This window comes from Choloepus didactylus, chromosome 4, assembly GCF_015220235.1.
Source record: "Choloepus didactylus isolate mChoDid1 chromosome 4, mChoDid1.pri, whole genome shotgun sequence".
Classification (NCBI taxonomy): domain Eukaryota; kingdom Metazoa; phylum Chordata; class Mammalia; order Pilosa; family Megalonychidae; genus Choloepus; species Choloepus didactylus.
Window position 1 is genome coordinate 28,426,332 of NC_051310.1, and position 22,919 is coordinate 28,449,250.

Sequence of the window (22,919 nt, forward strand, 5' to 3'; positions counted from 1 at the left end):
ATGTATTTATAGTCTCATGGTTCTCACTGCTATCACCTTAGTTCAGGTCTGAGTCACATTTCACCTGAGGTTTGCAAAAACTTCCTGACTGATCTCCCAGAAATCTTAGGACAGAATGTTCCTTCTTAAATATGGATCTCATTATATTTCTTCCCAGCTTGAACTCACAGTTCCCCCATTGTCTACAGAATGAAGTTAAAACTTCTTTTAAGAGTATCCCCACTTTCCCTAGTGGGAATCTCTTCCTGAACCTCTTATTCTGTCTTGATTTTCTCCCATGTTTCACTGGAGCACATTTTCAAGCAATTTGTTAGGAAAGACTGCATGGGAGAGATATTTTCAGCATATTTTCATGTTGGAAAGTGACTTTTTCCCCCTACCTTTACATTCAATTGATACTTTACCTAGATATAGAATTTTAGGTTGCAAATCACTTTTTAGAATTTTAAAGGCATTACTCAATTGAACTCTGTTGTTTTTGATAAGTATGATGTCATTCAGGTTCTTATTCTTTTGTGTTTCACGTGTTTTTATTCTCTAGAATTTTCTTTTGAGAAAAATGTAGTTTTAATATTTATTTTGTATAAAAGGTTTGTGCACAATGTAACAAATATAATTTTTAAAAATCTGGTTTGAAAATGTGGTGGTGGTTTATTTGGGTTTCATACTCTGAATTACTTCATCCACCAGTTTTTTAACTTCTCTCTGTCTTGTGACTGCTTGGCTCATATAGTCCTGAAGCTTAGCTCCTGTCAGCCCACTTCCACCTGGTTTGTGAAGACAACACAGCTTGCCCTCTTCATCCATTACTACTGTTCAGCTTCCAGTGGCCAGATGATCCTCCTCACCAGTAGGGTCAACTATGAGTAAAGTGTCAAATATGGCAAAGGAGGTTGCGACTGGATGCACTGTAATATTCAAATGACTCTTCTTCTTTAAATTAACTTCTGCTAAGGCAGTTTCTTCATTTATAGTAACTTCAGGCAACTACACTTTTTTTTTTTTTTAATCTTCATTTTATTGAGATATATTCACATATCACGCAGTCATACAAAACAAATCGTACTTTCGATTGTTTACAGTACCATTACATAGTTGTACATTCATCACCTAAATCAATCCCTGACACCTTCATTAGCACACACACAAAAATAACAAGAATAATAATTAGAGTGAAAAAGAGCAATTGAAGTAAAAAAGAACACTGGGTACCTTTGTCTGTTTGTTTCCTTCCCCTATTTTTCTACTCATCCATCCATAAACGAGACAAAGTGGAGTGTGGTCCTTACGGCTTTCCCAATCCCATTGTCACCCCTCATAAGCTACATTTTTATACAGCTGTCTTCGAGATTCATGGGTTCTGGGTTGTAGTTTGATAGTTTCAGGTATCCATCAGAACCTAAAAAGGGTTGTCTAAAGTGTGCATAAGAGTGCCCACCAGAGTGACCTCTTGGCTCCTTTTGGAATCTCTCTGCCACTGAAGCTTATTTCATTTCCTTTCACATCCCCCTTTTGGTCAAGAAGATGTTCTCCATCCCACGATGCCGGGTCTACATTCCTCCCCGGGAGTCATATTCCACGTTGCCAGGGAGATTCACTCCCCTGGGTGTCTGATCCCACTTAGGGGGGAGGGCAGTGATTTCACCTTTCAAGTTGGCTTAGCTAGAGAGACAGGGCCACATCTGAGCAACAAAGAGGCATTCGGGAGGAGGCTCTTAGGCACAACCATAGGGAGGCCTAGCCTCTCCTTTGCAGCAACCGTCTTCCCAAGGGTAAAACCTGACTACACATCTTTTAAAGCAGCTAGCAAAGCAAATGTACAGGCATCCAAAATGTTTCCATCATAGTCGAGGCAAATGAGATCACAGTATAGAACCCACACAAGCTTTCCTTGAGTAATGCATAAGTCCTCTTTCTGAATTATCTGTGAATTTTCAGTGACATCTGCAATGAAGTGGCTAGCCACTTGGGCCTCTTCCCCAGGAGGTCCAGATGGAAATCTCGAAGAACACAGGGTGGGAGATCCACATTGGGAACAACATATCCTTTATCAGGGGCATGTTTTGGTGGTACTGCAAATTCCCCTTTAATTCCACATATTACTGTAGTATTTCCCAGCTTCACTAAAGCAGAACCATCTGCAGTACTAATTGAACCTATGTTGACAGTGGTGGTTCTGAATTCACCAAGTTCTCTTCCATCAGGATGGCAGTTCTCTTTCAAAAATCTCCTGTAGTAGTCCAGAGGTTCCACCGTTTTGAACCTGGCTGCCGTCTTCCCGCCTGCGCACATGTGCAGGTGCTCTCTCTAGAAGTTTTTGGTCTTCTGTTTATTCCTGGTGTGAAATTTCATGGTATGTCTCGATATGGATCTTTTTCCATTCACTGTCCTGGGCACTGGCCATGGAAGGGCCCATTCAATCTGGAAACCTATTCTCTTTAGCTCCAGGAAATTTTCTTGTATTGTTTCCTTGATAATTCACTCCTCTCTATTTCTGTTTCCTCTCTGGAATTCCTAGTAAGTGGAGATATCCATCCTGCATATCTCCATGTTTTTGCATATATTTTATCTTGTTATTTTCATTACGTTTTCTGGCAGAATTCCTTGACTCTTATCTCCCAAACTTTCTACTGAATTTTTAATTTTAGGTTGATGAGAGCTGGGACTTTGCCTGTTCTTTTCATTACCTTTATTTATTTATTTATTTTGAAGTCTAGACTGGTGCTTAGCCCACAGAAGACCCTCCTTACACATTTGTCAAATGCATAAATACATTTCCAAGAGTGCTTTCTTCTTCTCTGTTCCCTTTTTTTATAGCATATTTGAGGAAGCTCCACATCATAGCGTTTGGGAGCACAGGTATTAAATTCAGTCTGTCTGGATCTGAACCCTGGCCTCCCCACGTACTATCAGTCACTTAGCCATTTTGTGCCTCAGTTTCCTCATCTTGGGTTTGTGGAACAGTGGCTGAAGTGTGTTCTCAATAAATACTAGCTATTATTACCATCATTGTGACCAAGACAGCCTTAACGTCCCTTTAGCTTGACTAAACTTTAGGGTTCTCCCCAATTCCAGGCCCCTTACCTCCCTCTTACCCCAGCCCTTACACTATCCTGGGACCTGAGAGGCTCCTAACTAGGCAGTTGCTTATTTCCCTCTGGCCCTTACAGACTCCAGGTGGCCTACTTACCTCAAACCAAGCAGTCCTAATTACAATCTCTTAAAATCAATCACTTGCCCATCCCAGTGATCAATGCCACCTTACTATACTATATTCCAATGCTTTTCTTCCAGCTTACTCCCAGCCCTTAAAAAGCTGGCTGTCCTTTTTCCTATGGAGTTGAGTTCTACTCTCTCTCCCCTGCTATAGCAGCCCATGCATGAAGTCATCCTTGCTTGTTTAGCATTGTCTGGTGCAGTTTTTTCTTTGACAATTGTCATTATTGTTATAACTTTAGGGATGAAATGTCTTCTGTCTTCTCAAATTTATCTCAGGACACTAATTTTAGTATTTTAGAAGTTCTTTTCTATTCTCTGCCATGTCTTCGACTCCCTCAGGCTCATCACCCCACATTTGGTTATCTTGACTTCAATTTTTCATGTTAGATGCATTTTTCTTTTAGCAAGTGAGCTTTGATTATATCTCCACACTTAAAAGTGAATGCTGAAAATCTAATTGGGCGCTTATCCACTGGAAAGCTTTGCTTTGGAGTAATTGCTTAAGAAGCTGGGCATTGTGTTTTTGGACCCTAAAATGACAGAATGTGGATGTCTTTTTTTGTTTTAGAGGTTTTCAACTTCAGAGAAGAGACCTGTAATCTCCAGCTTAGAAGGAAGATATTTGGCTGCTAGTCTTCTGAATGGGGTAGAAGGTTAAGGTTTCCAGATATTGACCTTGAAGTAATCACCCCATGTTTAGCCCAAGTCCCACACAGTGCACCCATCACCTCTAAATCCCATGCAGGGCGTGTGCAGGGCAAGGCAGCTGCTTCTGACAGGTTTGCCTTCCTTCTCCTCTACCATTTCTCTTCCAGAATTCTGTGGTTCTCCTATGCATGGATGTGCCTTACCTGTTCTCTTTGTCCTTGTGGATTTATGCATTTCAAAAGTTCCTTTCCCATCTTTGTAGGAGGTTCTCAAGAAGAAGAGGAAATGAAAAGTCTAGGTTCAATGCATCATCTTTAACTTTTAATCACTACTTTATTTAGCAGGTAGAACTGTGCTAAAGCTTAGAACAACTACTTGTTAATTGCTCAACCACACCAAATAGTCTCCCAGCTCTGGAGTGGATGGAGAAAGAGCCTCAATCTGAAGAAACCCAGAAATAAACAAGGCAGGGGCCATTTCATGTTATTTGAAGCTGTGTCTTCTCCCATTCACCATAAACTTTTATTTGGCCACTTTCAATCCAGGATGTTAAATAATGTACCTTCTTTTCTAAAACAAGACCTTCAAAATATAGTTAATTTTTTTTTTCCCAAGAGAGAAGAATATGGAGAGTTGCTATCAGAGATGAAGGGAGCTGAATTCATTTGTGAATGCATCCATGCCAGTGGGAACCTACAAGCTGAAGGTCTCCCTCTCTCTTGTTGACTCTGGCACTGTCCTCAGAGAGCTCATCAAGTGATGGGCACTGAACTCCATGAGAATTTGTCTCCAACAAGTATTTACTCACAAAACAAAATGCAGCTGAGCCAAGCCCTGGCAGACTATTTGCAGTCTAATTGCCTCAGTCATGGGAACAATCTCAAGTGAAAGTTTGATGAGAGTAACAGGACCTGTATTTGGAGAGAGTGAGCCCTGCAGTGCTAGACACAGGGCAAGAATCTTACCAACTGTTAACGATGCCAGGAAAAAAAGAGCCAACTAATACTTGATGTCACAGAGGGAACAAATAGCTCCTCAGAAGCAATTATGTATTCTAGCATTCCCAAACATTGGAACCATTTCTACTTTTTGAAAGATATTTCATCACTGACTGTGATTTAAGATGAACTTTTGATGAATTCAATTCCAAATTAAATAAGCACTAATTGGCTTGCCGGTATTCCAACAGCAGTTGCAAGTCTCTTTTTCGTTTTTGTGTAATGAATATGGGTTTTTATAAAGATCCATATGTAGAAGCTGCTTTATTATAAAATGTATAGTCATATCCATAAATTGGTAGATGCAATGCAGCTAAGGACAGGAAGAAGATTAATTTACTACTTAAAGGCTAATTTAACTACTTTTTAAAAACTGAATAAAAAATAGCAGATAGACTTAAAAGCTCTAAGTTCAAGAGAGTTTGTTTAACTAATGTGTTTATGAGAATTTAAAGAAATTATTTCATTCAGTCAACAAATATTTACTGATTGCCCACTATGTCTCAGGTATCATTCTAGTTGCTGAGGATATACCAATAAACTAAAGAAGCAAAAACTCCTGTTTTCCTGGTGCTTTCATTCTAATGGAGAGAGAGGAGCAATTTTTTTTTTTAAGTCAGAAAGATAAATAGTGTGTTAGATGAAGATGCTAAGTATATGGAGAAAAGTAAAGGAAGGAAGAGGAAAATGAAGAGTCTGGAAGTGGAACAATTAGAAATGGGGAGGAGGTGTCAGAGAAGTTCTCACTGATAGTTGAGCAAAGATCTGAAGGAGGAGAAGGAGGGACCCATGTGGATATCTGGGGCAAGAGCATTCCAGGCAGAGAGAACAGCCTGGGCCAAGGGTCTGAGATGGGAGTGTGCCTGGTGTGTTTGAGGAAGCAAGGAGGCCAGTGAGACGGGAGAGACGGGGAGAGGAAGTCAAGTAATGGAGACACAGATCATGTGTAGCCTTGTAGTCATTGAAATGACTTTGTCTTTTAATCAAAGTGAGGTCAAAACTCTTCAGAGGAATGGTTTATTTTATATTTTAAAATAATCAGTCTGGCTGCTGTTTTGAAAATAGACCAAAGGGAGCAAAGGGCAGAAGTAGGGAGACCAGCAAAAGTCTGGGAAGACAGGATGATGGCTTGGACCAGAGTGGTAGCAATGGAGATGCTGAGGATGGTTGGAGTTTGGATATATTTTAAAATTGGAGCCAGTGGGTCTTTCTTATGGATTGGATATGGGGTATGAGAGAAAGAGAGGAGTTCAGAATGGCTCCAAGATTTCAGGTCTGTGTCTATAAGAATGGACTTGGCATTTCCTGAGATGGGGAAGACTGAAGGTGAGGCAGGTTTGGAGGGGAAGATCAGGAGTTTCGTTTTGGACATGCTGAGTTTGAGATACCTATTAGACTGCAGGTAGCAATGTCAAGCAGGCAGTGGTTTATAAGTCTGACTATGGGAGAGTTGTCTGGACTAGATATTTCTATTTTGGTATCAGGCATTACTTAAAGTCATACGAGTAGATGAGATCACCAAGGAAATGAATGAAGTTAGTGATGAAAGAAGACCAAAGCTAAAGCCCTGGGGACTCCCAAATTAGAGATCCCAATGAAGAGGAAGAACTAGAAAAGGAGACTGGGAAGGAGGAGGCAGGGAGGTGGAGTAAAACAAAGTAATGTCTTGGGAACTAAAGGACGAATTTATTTCAAGGAGGACAGACTCATCAACTGGGTCGAATGTTTCTGAGATAAGAACTAAGAATTGGCCATTTAATTTAATAACTCTGGCAGTCATGGATGATGCTGAAAAGAGCAGTTTCAGTGGAATGGTGGGAGATGAAAAACTGATTGGAATGAACTTAACAGAGATGGGGGAGAGGAGTTGAAGACCATGCAGCCAATTCTTTTGAGAAGTCTTGCTGCAAAGGAGCAGAGATAAATCAAGCAGGAGCTGGAAATGGTTATGGAGTTGAAGGGATATTTTAAAAGAATAAACACTTCAGTATGTAACCCTAAAAAGAGAAGTCTTTTTAAAAATAAAATAACCTAAAAATAATAACTCCTTAAGATCATCAAATATTCAATCAGTGTTTCAAGAGGAGCAAGACAGTTATGTCAGGATCCAAATAGAATTAAATATTGCATCTGGTTGATCTATTAGGTATTTTTTAATCTATAGGTTCAAGAAAGATTGTTTTAAGATGGGAAAAATGACAGCATGTTTAAATGCTGATGGAAATATTCAGTAGAAAGGAAAACATTGATAATACAGTACAGAATGGAGAGGCTTGCTAAAGTGATGCCCCTGAGTTGCTGAGAGGGGATAGGATGTAGGAATTAGTGGAAGGGCTTGCCTTAAAAAGTGACTTAAAAATACAGAAGGGAATGTTCAGATGAAATATACATGGAAGTATTATGTGATCAAGGAGTATGATATGTGCAATCTGCTCTCAAATGTTCTGAAAATAGATGATAGAATGAAATGGAAAAGTTGGCAAAATGTTAAATTTGGTGGATTTGGGTATTTGGGGATGGGGAGGTGGAGGTATGTTGGAGTTCTCTGCATGAGGTTTGTATTATTTTTGCAACTGTCCTGTAAAATTGAAATTATTTTCAAATAAAAAGTTGGGAAAAAAAGCAAAAAAAAATATAGGAGGGGAGACTGAGGATGTGGACACATGCAGAAAGATGGGAAGATGTGGTGGGAGCATGTGGAATTCTTTTCTGATTGATTTTATTCACAATGAAGTGGAAATCAAGGTGGTCAACTGGGTGTGAGAATGGGCGAGAAGGATCAGAGAATTGAGGAAAGGGGAGGAGCTATGGCATAGCACCCATGAGAGTGGCAGAGTGAATAGGGAAATGGGGCATGATTGTTGTATAATACATAGGGTCCACTGGAGTGAATGACTTAAGTGAAACTACTTGCCATGCTCAGCTGTAAGGGTCTAGGCCCAGAGGAGTTGGATTTAATCAGGGTTGGTTTTGGCCTGGAAAGGATGGAAAAAGAGAGGAACAAGGTAATTAGTTGGCTGTGTGTACAAGTCAGTGATTATAATGGTGGGCCCTGGAATTTAAACTGCATAAGGAAAAAATGAGGACATGGGAGAGGTGAGAGAGTGAAACATTAGTAATGGATTGTAGATCCTGGTGGGAACCAAAGAATTGAAAGACTCAGTTTGTGTTACAGGGAAAGAGATGGAAAGACAGTAGGATTTTGAGATTGGGATTATGGAGTGTTTGTAGTCATTGGAAATGACAGGTCTAGAATACGATCATGGATGTGAAGGTTGGAGTGGGGCACAAGACTACCAGAGGAGAGGAAGTCAGAGGACAGGATAAGATGATCTATGTGGACCTAGATCACCCAAAATTAGGAGAGATAGTGTTGGAGAGGTCAATAACAATCAGTAACAATGAGCCAGGAGCTCAAACCGTGAAGAAATGAAACCAAATTACTTTGGGACTCAGGGATAATGGGATATTGGGTGGTAATGTCTGCTAGCATAGGATTCAAAGTTGAGGAGGAGTTTTGGGAAGGAAGAAGGGCTAATGGCCGGAAAGCAGCAATGAATAAGGAGGAGGACATCTACATAAACTTCATTTTATATAAAATATTTATGCCTCTAAGGTATGAGCCAATTATTAGCATGTTTACAAATTAAAGAGCCCTCAAGTCTGCCAGTGTCTTCTAGTAAAAGGAAATGTTTTTAGTTTTCTCACCTGAAGATTGGCTTGAAACATCAATCTCCAAGTTAATCACCTGTGCTACTTAGCTACTATGTTTGCTCATTTTCAGAGTATACCCATAAGGAGAGAGGTGTTCTTACTGTAACTTAAGGCCAAGACCAACAACTGATGAACAGAAAAAGAAAACTATTCTTGCCCACTTCTTGCTTTGACTTAAATTATTCATCATTTGACAGATAGTTAATGAGTTTGTGCTATATGCAATGCATTGTTCAAGACACTGAGGTAACAACAGTGGAAAAATGGACAAAAATCCCTTCTTTCACAGTATTTATATATTAAAGGACGGAGACAGACAATAAGCAATTAATTAAATGTTTAGAATGTCAGATGGTGATAAGCATCATGGAGAAAAATAAAGCAGGGAAGTAGGATGAAGAATGAATGGTGAGGGGGTGGGTGGGCAGTTTGCAAATTTAAACAGGGTATTCAGGGAGGACCTCAATAAGAAATTTACATTTAAGCAAAAACTTGAAGGAGGTGAAGGAGGAGCAAGCACCTGGAGGTGTCTGGAGAAAGAGCCTCCAGGTAGAGGGAGTAGATAGTTCAAAATCGCCAAGGTAGGAACATGCCTGGGGTGAGCTCTTCAGTGTGGGTGGAGCAGAACAATGGAGGAGGAAATAAATAGGGATAATGGAGGGTGGGTGGGGGACAAACAGCTTGGGTCCTTGCTGGCTATTTGTGAGGACTTTGGCTTTTTCTGAGTAACTCGATAAGCCCCTGGAAGATTTAGAGCAGAAATGAAAGAAAACAATTAAGCGAAGTTAGAGAATTGAAGCAGCTGCAAGAGTAATTGTACATGAAAGAGGGCTGACCTGGTGTGCTAGCCAGAGAATCGGTTTCTGAGTGAGTGAGTGTTGCATTTGCCTTCCAGCACTGACAGTTATGGCCAGGTGACCTTGAGGGAGTCACCTGATATCTCTGCACCTTGGTTTCCTCACTTGCAAACTAGGGAAAATAACACCTACTACTGGATAGGTTAAAAAGTTCAAGATGATAATACAGTCTGGAAAGTACTTAGCACATAGCCGAAGCTAAAAAATGGCTGCTATTATAATAGGAAAATGTCTAAAGAGTCAGGTGATCACAAATTAATCTTTTCTTAAAGTCTTGATGTATAAATAAAATTGCTTTGTAATGCAAATATTATGTTATCCTCTCCCTGCCCTCTTGAGGCTGTACAATGACATTTCTTTTCAGCATATAGCTTTTGTGACCGATGTAAACTCATGGAGTTCACTATCCCAGCATAATGGATGCTGCAATGAAAAACTGCCCATCTACTGCCATCCAGTAAGGTTGGTAGTGCTCTACTACACAGTAACACGAGGGGAAGCTGACAATTTACTGCTGATAGCATACTCTGAAACCTGGACACAAGACATTTCTTTCTCCTCAAACTGTGACCCTGTTCCCTCTCTACTTCCACTTTCAACACACCCACAAAATGACCGTCACCAGAGTGGCAAAAAGAGTGGACTCAGTGCTACCTGGGAGAAGTGAAAAGCTCACTTTCTTTTAAGATGTATAATTTCTTTTAGACTCTGAGGCAGAACAGAATTAACAAAATGGATTTCAATGACTTGGCAGAGATAGTGCACCAGCGTAAAAGCCCTTAACTATGCTTTTACAGCCTGTCTAGAAGTAAAGCTCTCGGAAGAGTCAAATAATTTAGTACCCAACTATATTTACTTGGAAAGAATTGTGTGCCTAATGCACACACCAAAAACAGCTTCTTGGCTTTATGCTTGTGGGCTATTCATTGAAAATTTTAAATCTAGGCCGATTTATCTCTCCCATCAGTTAGCCTGTTTTTAGTATCAGCTGGTTAATTTTAAAGTCATGAGTAAAACTTGCTACAAGGAGAGTACACATGGTTTTGCTTCATCTACCCTGTCCTGTGCAATCTCATTTCTCTTATTTCATCATACAAATAACTGAGACATGAAAGGGTAAAATCACCAAAGATTATGAGAGGTATAGTGTTGATGATGTCAGAATCCTTTGGAGTTGAAAGGATGAAATAAAATGATTTACATATATAATTTATAAAAATATTTAGCATGGAGTCTAGAACATAGTAAGCACTCACTAAATGGTAGATTTATTTATACTTAAAGTTTGCAAAGTAGAAACAGTAAAGAAAAAGTTCTGCTCTTATTTGGTTTTTGTTCTTAAGATTTATTACTATTGAGGGTTTCAGGTTAGATAGTGATGATTAGTTAATAAAACTGTTCAGAATTTACACAGTTTAGAAAATTTCATAAGCTTTGTTTTCCATAGGATTCAGACTCAGCAAATATTCCTTTATGTTCTATCACTTTTGATCAAGGCAAAAGCTCTTAATTAAATAGTTAACTTAAGCAAAGCCATGTTAAAAGAAACTGCTCATGGATTTGTGAATTATTCATTCTTGGAGAGGAAAAGTCATCCTAGTTTACTCTTCGGCCTGGCACAGATATGAAAGCATTTAATCAGACTGAATCCCCCAATGTAAAATGCATGATTATTTGAGGCCATTGCCCTGCACAGTGGTTCCCAGTGTTTTGGAGGACTTCTTTTTTTTTTTTTTTAATTCATTTTTATTGAGATATATTCACATACTGTGTAGTCATACAAAGCATACATTCAATTGTTTACAGTACTATTATATAGTTGTGTGTTCATCACCAAAATGAATTTTTGACATTTTCATTACCACACACACAAAATAATAAGAATAAAAATTAAAGTGAAAAAGAACAATTAAAGTAAAAAAGAACACTGGGTGCCTTTTTTTTTTTCTTTCCCCCATTTTTCTACTTATCCATCCATAAACTGGACAAAGGGGAGTGTGGTCCATATGGCTTTCCCAATCACATTGTCACCCCTCATAAGCTACATTATTATACAATTGTCTTCAAGATTCATGGGTTCTGGTTTGTAGTTTGATAGTTTCAGGTATTTACTTCTAGCTATTCCAATTCATTAGAACCTAAAAAGGATTGTTGGAGGACTTCTTTTAAGTGAAAAGATTTTGAGGATGATAGTGTGTATTAGTCAGGGTTCTTCAGATAAACAGAACTGACAGGATATATATGCATGTACACATTATGAGATTTATTATAGGAACTGGGTCACATGACTGTGGGGATTGGCAAGTCCGAATTCTATAAGAGAGGTCCCAAGTTGGGAGCTCTGATGAGGGTTTTCAGTGAATTCCCCAGGAGAAGCTGGATGGCTGAAGTAGAGAAAGAAATGCTACTTTCTGACTGCTGAAATCATCAGTTCTTCCTTTAAAGACTTCAACTGAGTGGATGAGTCTTTTCTCACTGATGAAGGGACTCTCCTTTGTTGATTGTAGATGTAATCAGTCATAGGTGCAATCAATGGATCAAAGATTTAAATCCATGAAATACCCTCACAGTAACAATCAGGCCAGTGCTTGCTTGACCAAAGAACTGGATCCCATTACCTAGCCAATTTAACCATCACATAGTAGTTGTACTTTCAGCTGATTAAAGAAATACGAAGGTTTGTCTGTTTTTGAGGATCTTTGCAATAATTCCATTATCTCTTTCCCACAAAGAGTCAGTCTCCTAGTTGGGGACAACTCTGAAAATGATTTCTCAATAGTTTTAAAAAGCAACTTTATCATTATTGATTGCTATGATCTTAAATCAGTGACTTTGGTAGTATGAGATGCTTCTGATCCATAAAATAAATAGCTGTAACCAAATATTATTGTGAGTTGTTAACAAAACTGCTCTGGCCTGAAGATCTAGGGCTGGAGTAGACTGCTCCCTTGTTCTCAGCAAGAAGCCAGCATATGAGGAATTCTGGAAAGGTAATTGTCTTTCACTTCAAATTCTTCTGTGACTTTCCTCACAGCTCTCATCAACTCCACAAAATATCACAGACCCTCTCCTTTGCTGTGCCTCTGGAGACGTCTGTGTGTGACTTAGAAAGGATGAGCTACTTTGGTTGTTTCCCTGACAATTTGACTCCCTTGGCATGGGTCTGGCTTGGTTCCTGAACCTGGTACTGCATGGGGTCTGTTTGACTTGTGTTTGTGACTCATTTCATAGTCTGTGAGCAGAGACCTCTGGCTTTGTACCTCCAGGAAGTTCCCTTCCTCTCCAAGAGAACTGTTCTGAAGGCTCTAAATCTCTGTTTGGCAAGCCCAGAAGGGAAGACAAGGAGCTCTGGGCTGATTAGATCTCCAGGGGTTGAATACCTTCCCTTTTGAGGGAGGTACTGCTCCTGCCAAATAGCAGATAAGCAGTCACTGCACAGTGCCTTTGACAGAGTAATCCAGGACTAATTTAGTCAAGGCTGAGGGTGGCCAAAGGCAAAGGAAAGAAGGATGGGGGTGAGTTGAAGAGGGCCACAAACCGTAATGGGTTACTGCAACTATTACTAATAGTTCATGGTTATCCTTCGGTGGATCACCATTACCTGCTAAGTCAAATTGGAAGGTTTCCCACTATATGATTTCAACATACCTTTCAAATAACTCCCCTTAAAACACTATCTTTTGGACCAAATATGTTTTTGTTTTCTGAATATATCCTATATATTTTCCTATAAACTTGTCTTTGCTTTTTCTCTCATAAATCAATCTTTGCTTTTTGCAATTCTACTCCTCATCCAAAGCCCATCTCAAATACCATCTTCTCTAATGAGGCCTTTACTGATCAGCCTATCCAGAAGTGGTGACTTGATTTTCTAAATATCTTTTATTGTTCTTTTTAAACTTAAATCTATATTATTTTTACTTACACACATTTCTTCTGAATTTGATTATAACTCTTTAAAAGGGGAGCCATGTCTTTTTCATCTTTAAAACCTTCCTGGAACTCAGTAGGGGCTCAGTACAATGCCTGTGGAATAAATGAGTAATAGACACCTTGCACTACTTTGTTTCAGATTAGCCATTTCTTCTCAGGAAGGGAAGAGAAAAGAGAAAGGGAGGATAAACTATGGATGACAGAGGAGTGGTGATTGAAATTAAACCTGATTTCATCAAGGCCAAAGATTTTACCCAGGATCACAGCTCAATCATAAGAAGACAAACAACCCAGTTAAAAACTTGACAGAAGATTTGACTAGGCACTTCACAAAAGAAAATATGCAAATCGCCAATGAATTCATGAAAAGATGCTCAACATTATTAATCGCCAGGAAAATACAAATTAAAACCACAATGAAAACCATTTTGCACCCACTAAAAGGCTAAAATTGAAAGGAGTGACAATACAAAGTCTTGGCCTATGGAACTCTTATACCTGGCTGACGGGAATAGAAAATGGGGCATTCATTATGGAAAACAGTTGGGCAGTGTTTCCTACAAAGTTAAACACACACTTGTCCCATCACCTAGAAATTTTACTCCAAGATTTTAACCCAAGAAAAATGAAAAAAATATGTGGTTGCCTATGGGACAGTGGGGCAGGAAGGAACATTCTGGGGTGATGGAAATGTTCTATGTCTTGATTGGGGTGGGGCACCATTGTTTCATCAAAACTCATCAAACTGTATACTTAAAATCTATACATGTCATTGCATATAAAATATACAATAAAAAACTAATTTTGCCAAGGATCAATCTAGAATATCTTATCTTTAATACATCTGTGGATTTTAGGCAAGCTAAAAAGGACTCTGCAATAATTTTTCAGCCATCTAATCATACGATCTTGTGAGGATCATTAAGAATCAAAAAGAAAAACATAAAAGGCTTATTTTCTCTAAACCCAGATGGCAATGCCATGACCCTTGAGTTTTCAAATGATTAATTTGATCAGTTAAAAGCAACCAAAGTTTATTTTTGTTAATACATGCAATGCAAAGGACATTATCACAGAGATTTCTTCCTCTCAGAAGACCCTTATAATTGTAAGTGGGATTATCCCAATCTAGTACTTTTCAACAGTAAACTAAATGCTTATTAAAATAGGTTACATAATTTAGACATTATAGAATTCTTATTATTGTGGGAGGCACTGAATTTCAGTGTGTTCTTAGTTTCAGAATTATAAACACCAAGAGCTCCTCTTTCAAAATAAGGTTAAGAGAAAAGGTAATCAAAAGTGGAAAGTATAAAAAATGGAAAATGAGATCATATATCTTGATTTAAAAAATCAATAAAAACTGTTATTAAATCCCCAAACTAAATTAAAAAGGCTTTTTAAAAAAATAAACAGCAAAGATTGGGGAATAGATCCTCTTGTTTTGGATACCGCGTCTGTTTTAAATTAATTCATTTTTGAGAAATGACCTTGAAAAAAAGTACTAACCTAAGTGGGTGAACTTGACTGCTTTTGCACATTGTTAGAGATGGTTGTGTTCTTTCACAAAAACTTTTTTGAGGTACAAACATATAACATAAAAATAACATCCATCTCTTTGCTCTTCCAATGGAGTATAAGATTTTCCAAGTTTGATTTTTACACCAAATGGCCACGATATCATTATGGCTATTTGGTATTCAGTTGCAATTTATCAAATATTTATTGAATACTTGCTCTTTTCTTTTTTGAAGGGGTGGGTGGATTAAAGAAGTAGAAGAATGTGCCAGTTTGGACATATCATGTCCCCCACAATGTCATGTTCTTTAATGCAATCTTGTGGGGGACAAATATATTTAGTCTTGATTAGGTTGGAACCTTTGGATTAGGCTGTTTCCATGGAGATGTGACCCACCCAACTGTAGATGATAACTATGATTGAATTATTTCCATGGAGGTATGATCCCATCCACTCAGCGTGGGTCTGAATGAAACCACTGGAGCCCTGTAAGAGCTCAGACAGCAGGAGCTCAGTGCTGCAGCTTAGAGAGACATTTTGGAGATGGCTGTTGAAAGCAGACTTTTGCTGATGCTTTGGAGATACTAGCCCAGAGTTTGCCCCAAGAAGCTAAGCCTAGAGACATTTTGGAGAGTGCCATTTGGAAACACAACCTGGCTGCAAGCAGACGCCAGCCATGTGCCTTCCGAGCTAACAGAAGTTTTCTGGACGCCAATGGCCTTTCTCCAGTGAAGGTATACTCATGTTTATGCCTTGGTTTGGACACTTTTATGGCTGTAGAATTGTAAATTTGTAACCATATAAAACCCTCTTTATAAAAGTCGATCAATTTCTGGTAGTTTGCGTAATGGCAGCATTAGCAAACCGGAACAAAGACACAGTTCATTTCCTCAAGGATCTTAAAATCTAGTTATGGGGAGAAGATATGTGGGAAATAAAGTAATGAAGATTTTGAAAACAGTTCAAGATGAAAATTAAAGAGCTGTCACAGGCTATGCATGATTAGCTGATAAATCCATTTTAAGACAACTGTGTTTGGAATTTGAGGAATGAGCATGGACCCTTATTCCTTCATTTCTCTGTTTCCTCCCACTGCCCTCTCAAATACTGACACCTCCATTTTCCTTTCTTCCCTCATGTTGTGACTTTCTTTTTAATTTTAATTTGTATTAAAATAATACATGGACTTATTTGGACTTGTTTTATAAAGTAACTTACACTAGAGTCTTTATAGCACTGACAGCAGGTCCTGTCTAGCTCCTCCCTGCAGTCCTGTTTCTGATGCCCCAGAGGCAACCACTTACAACTTCTGGTATTTCTTTTCATAATTGTGAATATTTCTTGAATTTTTAGTTTTAGATTTTACCCATTGACTTCCTACTGTGGAATATGAGGATTTACCTCTTTTCCATTTCCTTGATGCCCCTCCACTCTCCTGTAACAGCCATATTTAGTTAAACTCATGTTCAGTATTTTGGTTATTAAAACTCTATTTAGTTCACTGCTAGGCAATGTAGGGTATTGTCATTTATTTTCCTTCTTTGAATAACCTTTTTGTTTTCTTCACAAGATGTTTGCCTTTATTTACATGACTTGCTTTGAAAGAATCTCTTGGTAAGTCTTCCCAGGCATTTCAAAAATTCTGTAAAACACCTCTCAAACCAGTTTTTTTGCACGATCAAAGCTGTTGATCATCTATCCATCCCATTTTATTTCTGGGAGACCTTCCTCTTGGAGCCTTCCGTCCTTCTGCTCTGATCTACAAGGCTTATTTGCAGCACTCCTGAGGCCTCCCTTTGGGGTCACCTGGGAATTCATTTTCTTCTTTTTGAATTTCTCATTTTTTTTTTCTTTCTTGGTCTATGCTCCAAGAGTGAATGGCAAGTCAAGTTTTTGAGACTTTGTGGGTCTGAAAAACCTTTATTTAGCCTTCATACTTGATGGGGACGCTCTGGGAGGAGGAGGTTTGAGGGGGAACATCAGTTTGAGGTGCCTGTGACACATCTAAGCCTCCCTACCTCATCAAATGGCAATCCCATTATTCTGGCTGCTCAGGCCAAATAACATTGCAGTTGTCCTTTATTTCTAATAAAGCCATTAGGTAACCCTAATGGCTTTACCTTAAAAATATATTTTTCATCACCTCAACTGCTACCACCTTGGGGCAAACCACTGTCACATGTCATGCCTGCATTATTTTGAAAGACTCCTCCCTGGTCTCCCTGCTTTCACCCTTTTCCTCCTAATATCTTTCCCCCACACAACACCCAGTGTGATCCTTTTAAAGCATAAGTCAGGGCAAGGGAGGAAGATAGCGGATTAGGAGAGACAGGGCAAAAAAATTTTCTGTGAAAAATACTAGATAATAGACAGAAAGTGCTCCAGAATACTAGTTGCAGTGACGCATAGGCTGGACAAGTTCTGCTAAATCCACAGGGACCATGCAATTGGTGAAATCAATAATGCCTTCTGAAATGAATGAGTGAGCCTGCTGGTTGACAGCCACACCACAGTCAGGAGATACCCAGGGTTGGCGTTTGGAGATGGATTAGTTTAAAAATCCAAAAGTGGCTGCGGATTCAGCAGTGAGAGCCACGCAGTCCAGCACAGAGGAAATGCTTCCCACAACCTGTGCACACACCTCAGTATCTGGTGTGGATGATAGCCTTTTGCACATCTGCAGTTAATTGTCCCAGAGCTGGGAAGGCAGAGGTCCACGAAAAAGGAGAAATTACCATGCCCCAGACAGCCATCTTTTCAGCAGGCAGGGAACACCCCTGCTGACTCCTTGACCCAGACCTTCCCTTGGGGACTGCGCTTACTTGTGAGGTAGCACAGTCTTCCCTCAGTGGAGGCCCTAGGAAAGCACAGCTTGGAAGAGGGATCCACACGAAAGTCCCGGGGACTATTCACCAATACCAGGGACTTGTGGGTCCTTGGCAGAGTCAAATTGTGGTGAGACTGAACTGAAGGTTTGGACTCCTGCAATAGTTTTAAGTCTCCAGAAACACCTGTGAGATTTGATTATAAAGCTGCCCTCCCTTCCTAACCACTCAGATATACCCCCCACATTCAGGGTGGGCAGCGCCAACTACACATGGAAATTTGGTGCACTAATTTGACCCCACAAGATTAAGATCCCCACTCACCACAAAGACAAAGTTGGGGAGAACTGGCTTGAGGGGAATAGGTGGCTCGTGGATGCCACCTGCTGGTTAGTCAGAGAAAGTGCACTCCACCAAGCTGTAGCTCTGACAAATTAGAGATAATTGTTCAAATAAGTCTGCATAGCCTAAAAGAACCCTATCAAGATAAGCAAATGCCAAGAGGCCAAAAACAACAGAAAATTTTAAAGCATATGAAGAAACCAGAAGATATGGATAATCCAAACCCAAACACCCAAATCAAAAAGAGGAGACACAGTACTTGGAACAATTAATCAAAGAACTAATGACAAATAATGAGATCATGGTACAGGATATAAAGGACATGAAGAAGACCCTAGAAAAGCATAAAGAAGAATTTTCAAGAATAAATTAAAAAATAGATGATCTTATGGAAATAAAAGAAACTGTCAATCAAATTAAAAAGATTCTGGATACTCACAGTACTAGATTAGAGGAAGCTGAGCAGCAAATCAGTGAGCTTGAAGAGGACAGAACAGAAAATGAAAGAACAAAAGAAAGAATGGGGGAAAAATAAAAAAAAAATTGAAATGGATCTCAGGGATATGATGGACAACATAAAGTGCACAAATATAAGAGTTATTGGTGTTCCAGAAGGGGAAGAGAAGGTTAAAGATCTAGGAAGAGTATTCAAAGAAACTGTTGGTGAAAACTTCCCAAACCTTCTAAACAACATAAATTCCCCAATTGTAGATGCCCAATGAACCCCAAACAGAATAAATCCAAATAAACCCACTCCGAGACATATGTCAAATGCTGAAGAGAAGGAGCAAGTTCTTAAAGCAGCAAGAGAAAAGCAATTCACCACATACAAGGGAAACAGCATAAGATTAAGCAGTGACTACTTAGTGGCCACCATGGAGACGAGAAGCAGTGGCATAATAGATTTAAAATTCTGAAAGAGAGAAATTGCTGGCCAAGAATTCTTTATCCAGCAAAGCGCTCCCTCAAATGTGAGGGAGAGCTTAAATTTTTCACAAACAAATCAGAGAGAATTTGCTAACAAGAGACCTGCCCTACTTGAGATACTAAAGGGAACCCTACCAACAGAGAAACAAAGAAAGGAGAGAAAGGTATGGAGAAAGTTTCACAACTAAAGAGATTCAGTAAGGGTATGTTAAAGGACATTAAGAGAGAAACAGAAAAATATATCTGACAAACATGAGCCAAAAGATAGGATGGCTGATTCAAGAAATGCCTTCACAGTGATAACACTGAATGTAAACAGATTAAACTCCCCAATTAAAAGATATGGATTGGCAGAGCAGATTAAAAAATATGAACCATCAATATGTTGCTTACAAGAGACTCAGACACAGAGACACAAAGAAATTGAAAGTGAAAGGATGGAAAAAATGTTTCATGCAAGCTACAGCCAAAAGAAAGCAGGAGTAGCAATATTAATCTCAGATAAAATAGACTTTAAATGCAAAGATGTTATGAGAGACAAAGAAAGCCACTACATACTAACAAAGGGACAATTCAACAAGAAGAAATAACAATCATAAATGCTTATGCACCTAATCAAGGTGCCCCAAAATACATGAGACAAACATTGGCAAAACTTAAGGAAGCAAAATATGTTTCCCCAATAATTGTGGGAGACTTTAATACATCACTCTCTCCTATAGATAGATCAACCAGACAGAAGACCAATAAGGAAACTGAAAACCTAAAAAATCTGATAAATGAATTTGAATTAACAGACATATATAGAACATTACATCCCAAATCACCAGGATATACATTCTTCTCTAGTGCTCATGGAAGTTTCTCCAGAATAGATAATATGTTGCACCATACAACAGGCCTCAATAAATTTTATAAAATTGAAATTATTCAAAGCACATTCTCTGATCACAATGGAATATAATTAGAAGTCAATAACCATCAGAGACAGAAAATTCAAAAATACCTGGAGGTTAAACAACACATTCCTAAATGATCAGTGGGTTAAAGAAGAAATGGCAAGAGAAACTGCTAAATAAATAGAGATGAATGAATATGAGAACACAACATATCAAAACCTATGGGATGCAGCAAAAGTGGTACTGTGGGGGAAATTTATAGCTCTAAATGCATACATTAAAAAGGCAGAAAGAGCTAAAATTGAAGAACTAATGGAGCAACTGAAGAAGCTAGAAATTGAACAGCAAACTAAACCTAAACCAAGTAAAAGAAAAGAAATAACAAGGATTAAAGCAGAAATAAATGACATAGAGAACAACAAAAAAAAAATAGAATAAATAACACCAAAAAGTTGGTTCTTTGAGAAGATCGACAAGATTGACAAACCCCTAGCTAGACTGACAAAATTAAAAAGAGAAAAGACCCACATAAACAAAATAATGAATGAAAAAGGTGAAATTACTGTGGATCCCAAAGAAATTAAAAAAAATTATAGGAGGATACTATGAACAACTGTATGCCAACAAACTGGATAATGTAGAGGAAATGGACAATTTCCTGGAAACACATGAACAAACCAGAGAAGAAATAGAAGACCTCAACCAACCAATCACAAGCAAAGAGATCCAATCAGTCATCAAAAAGCTTTCCACAAATAAATGCCAGGGCCAGATGGCTTCACAGGGGAATTCTACCAAACTTTCCAAAAAGAACTGACACCAATCTTACTTAAAGTCTTTCAAAACATGGAAGAAAACGGAACACTACCTAACACATTTTATAAGCTAACATCACTCTAATACTAAAACTAGGTAAAGATGCTACAAGAAAGGAAAACTACAGGCCAATATCCCTCTTGAATATAGATGCAGAAATTCTCAACAAAATACTTGTGAATCGAATCCAAAGACACATTAATAAAATCATACACCATGACCAAGTGGGGTTCATTCCAGGCATGCAAAGATGGTTCAGCATAAGAAAATCAATCAATGTATTACAACACATTGACAAATCAAAAGGGAAAAATCAAGTGATCATCTCAATAGATGCTGAAAAAGCATTAGACAAAATCTAACATCCCTTTTTGATAAAAATACTTCAAAAGGTAGGAATTGAAGGAAACTTCCTCAATGTGATAAACAGCATATATGAAAAACCCACAGCCAGTACAGTACTCAATAGTGAGAGACTGAAAGCCTTCTCTCTAAGATGAAGAATGAGACAAGGACGCCCACTGTCACCACTGTTATTCAACATTGTGCTAGAAGTGCTAGCCAGAGCAATAGAGCAAGACAAAGAAATAAAATGCATGCAAACTGGAAAGGAAGAAGTAAAACTGTCATTATTTGCAGATGATATGATCTTATATCTGGAAAACCTTGAGAAATTGATGACACAGCTACTAGAGCTAATAAATTTAGCAAAATAGCAGGATGCAAGATTAATACACATAAGTCAGTAATGTTCCAACACAATAGAAATGACCAAACTGAAGAGACACTCAAGAGAAAGATACCGTTTTCAATAGCAACTAAAAAAATCACATAACTAGGAACAAACGTAACCAAAGATGTAAAAGAACTATACAAAGAAAACTACATAACTTTACTAAAGAAATAGAAAGGGACCTAAAAGATGGAGAAATATTCCTTGTTCATGGATAGGAAGGCTAAATGTTATAAAGATGTCAATTCTTTTTTTTTTCATGAAAATTTTATTTTGAGAGAAATTCAAACTTACAGGAACAGTTGCAAAAACAGTACAAACTCCATACACAGAACTCCAGTATACCCCGACCCCCCTCCTCCGATACCCCGATCCACCACATTTAACATCCTGTCACACCACCATTTCTTTCTTTCTTTCCCTCCCTCCCTCCCTCTCTTCCTCCCTATCTATTGCTCTGCCTTCTGAACATATGAGAGCAAGCTGCACACATCCTTGAAAAAACAATATAACTCACATATACATTTCCCATGGACAAGAACATTCTTTTATGCAATCCCATTAAATGCAGCTAAGAAATTCAAGAAATTCAACCTTGATACAAAGCTTACATTCTATATTTCCTTTTTTTTCCCCCTGATGTCCCATCTGTGTCCCTTTAAGCCTCCTCTCCCCCATCCTCACATCCCATCCAGGATCATCCTTGGCATTCAATTGTCATCTATTTAGACTCTTTTTTTTTTCAATTATGGAAATACATATACAGCCTAAATCTTCCCATTCCACCCCCTCCCTAGCATTCCATTAGTGGGACTAATCACATTTAGAATGTTGCAATGCTATCACCTTCCCACCATCCCTTTCTAGAAGTTTCCCTTCACCCCAAACAGAAACCCTACACTCATTTCTTAACTCCCCATTGCCCCTTCCCCTACTTCTCGAAACCCCTACTCTACTTTTCATCTCTATGGTCATATCCTCTGATACTTTCTTTGTGTTTACTGTGAGGCTTAAATTTAACCTCTTAAATCTATAACAATCTTGTTTTTCTTTGATACCAACTTAACTTCAACATGACACATAAACTATGTTCCTATACTCCCTCATTCCCCCACCTTTATGTATTTCTTGTCAAAAATTACATATTTTACACTGAGTCCAAAACCACTGGTTTATCATTACAGTTTATGTATTTTAGATCCTGTAGGAAGTAAATAGTAAAGTTACAAATAAAAAATAGAGTAGTATTGGTATTTATATTTCCCACGTGATCTTTAGTGGTACCCTTTATTTCTTCATGTAGTTTCAGTCGATTGTTTAGTGTCCCTTCCTTTCAGCCTGCTCAACTCCCTTTAGCATTTCTTATAGGATTGATCTACTGGTGGTGAAGTCCCTCAGCTTTTTTCTCTGTCAGTAGGGCTCCCTTTAGTATCTGAAGTAGGGCAGGTCTTTTATTAACAAAATCTCTCAGCATTTATTTGTCCTTGAA

General features: G+C 38.5%; 1 protein-coding gene and 1 pseudogene across 2 annotated transcripts in view; both read right to left on the reverse strand.

Annotated features, from left to right (window-relative positions):
• The window catches only part of TSHR (thyroid stimulating hormone receptor), a 205,722-nt gene that overhangs the window by 8,478 nt on the left and 174,325 nt on the right, over positions 1 to 22,919 (reverse strand). The gene's annotated exons all lie outside the window — the stretch shown is intronic.
• Positions 652 to 2,292, reverse strand: LOC119530865 (annotated as a pseudogene).